The following is a 2,270-nucleotide window of genomic DNA, read 5'->3' on the forward strand; positions in this document are numbered from 1 at the left end:
TCCTTCCATCCATCATTACTTATTTGCTTTCAATTGTTTTTTTTCATGTACCATTTATCTTGGTGACAAATTAAAAAAAAAAAAAACATTGCTCAGGCCAATGTCATGGAGACTTTTTCCTATGTTTTTTCTTCTGGTAGTTTTATAGTTTCATGCTTTGTGTTGATTTTGAATTATGTTTAAATCTGTCTCTGGCTTTTTTTATTTAGCATTATGTGTTCCAGGTTTATCTGCATTGACACAAATGACAGGATTTCTTTCTTTTTTTAAAGCTATATAGTATTCCATTGTGTGTGCTCTCTCTCTCTCTCTCTCTCTCTCTCTCTCTCTCTCTCTCTCTCTCCCTCTCTCTCTCTCTCTCACACACACACACACACACACACATATAAATGCTGCATTTTCTTTATCCATTTTGACCCAATTTTTGTATGTAGTGTGAGATAAGAATTGACCTGTATTCTTATGTAAGTGGATATTCAATATTCCCAACATTATCTACTAAAGAGACTTTATTCACATTGTGTGCCATCAGTAACTTTGTCAAAAATCAGTTGGCCATAAATGCACAAGTTAATTTGGGTTTCATTTTCCATGGATCTGTTTTTATGACAGTTTCACACTGTTTGGATTATGATAGCTTTGTAAGAAAATTTAAGTCAGATAATGGTCACTCTATTTGGTTCTTTTCATTTAAGGGTGTCTTATCTATGCATGGTCTTTTATGGTCTTATCTGAATTGTAGCATTGATTTTTCTATTGCTGTGAAAAATGACATTAGAACTTTGATACGAATTACATTGTTGATTGCTTTCTACTGAATAAATATTTTAACACAATTATTTCTTCCAATTATTAAAATTAAATATTTTCCACTTACTGTGTCCTCTCTAATTCATTAATGTATAATGGAAGTCACTGTGCAGATATTTCACTTTCTTGGTTAAGAAAACATGGAATGCTTCAAAAATTTGCATGTCATTCTTGGGCAGTGCTATGCTGATCTTCTCTATATTATTTCATTCTTAGTCTCTGTGTTTCCAAAATCACATATATATTGTTTATTGCTATCAAATTTTAATTATTCTTTGTGTATTTTGGATACAAATTCTTATTAAATATATGATTCGCAAATACGTTCTCCCATTCTGCAGTTGTCTTTTCATTTTCTTCATTGTATGCTCTAAAGCATGAAATGCTTAATTTTGATAAAATGTCATTAACATATTTAGTTCTATGATATACTTTGAGTTTATATATTGTATGAATCAAGGGCAAATTTTGTTCTTCTGTATGTGGCTATCTAATACCACTTGTTAAAAAGACTTTTTTTTTTTTTTTTTAAAGGAAAAAGAAAAAAAAAAGACTATTCTTTTCTGATTGAATTTTGTCAGCCTCCTTGATTTATTTTTGTTATTGTTTAGAGAATTTCTTGGACTAAATTTGTAGTCTGCATTTTCTTTTTTCTTGTGGTGTGCAGGCACTAAAGTCTCTGTTCAACAAGCTTAATGGTCAGCTAATGAATTAACAAATTATCTTAAAAGTCTTTTTTATTTAAACATTTGATAATGTTAGACTTTTTTTATTTATTTTATTTTTTTATTTTATTTTCATATATATTTGTAAACTTTTTTTGTGGAATACATTCATACACAATTGGGTTTGAAATACTTTAAGCTTGATATAAATGGAATCTCATGGTATACATTTCTCTGCAAGTAAGGTTGTTTTGCTAAGAGATATACCATATTGATATGTTACTACAGCTTATTTTAAAAATACAGTCATGTATTGAGATCATGGATATAGCTCAGTGGTAGTGTACTTGTCTAGCATGTATGAGGCCATGGGTTCAATCCCCAGCACTGCTTAAAAGAAAATTTTAAGAACTTGTGTCTTACACGTCTTAAATCAACAAGGCTTAGCCTTTACCAGTTGACTCTCTGTGTATTTTAAGGCATGCTTCAACATTCCAACAGATAATCTGTAACTCTGCCTTAGCCTCCAATTCCTACTTGTGGAGATCTTCAAGGTCTGCTAGAAGTGAGAGAGTAGGATATTACTACTTCTTTCCATAAGTACTTGGAACTCCAGTTTCTAAGGAATATGTCAGAAGTTTTTAGAATCACTTATGAATACATTGTTCACCCTATTTTTCTCCACCTCAGGTTACTTTGCTGTTAAATAATTGCTGTTGATTACTTTCAGCAAATGACCTACGGATGCACTTATTCCCACATGGCAACACTAAGTTAGATCAAATAAAGGTAAAA

At 30.9% G+C, this 2,270-nt stretch overlaps 1 non-coding gene across 1 annotated transcript; it reads right to left on the bottom strand.

Moving 5' to 3' along the window:
* Window positions 1–944: 944 nt before the first annotated feature.
* Window positions 945–1,047, bottom strand: LOC124992092 (U6 spliceosomal RNA). The gene has a single exon (XR_007110087.1). It is a non-coding gene; the product is annotated as a U6 spliceosomal RNA (small nuclear RNA).
* Window positions 1,048–2,270: the final 1,223 nt, after the last annotated feature.

This window comes from Sciurus carolinensis, chromosome 8 (genome assembly GCF_902686445.1).
Source record: "Sciurus carolinensis chromosome 8, mSciCar1.2, whole genome shotgun sequence".
Lineage (NCBI taxonomy): Eukaryota > Metazoa > Chordata > Mammalia > Rodentia > Sciuridae > Sciurus > Sciurus carolinensis.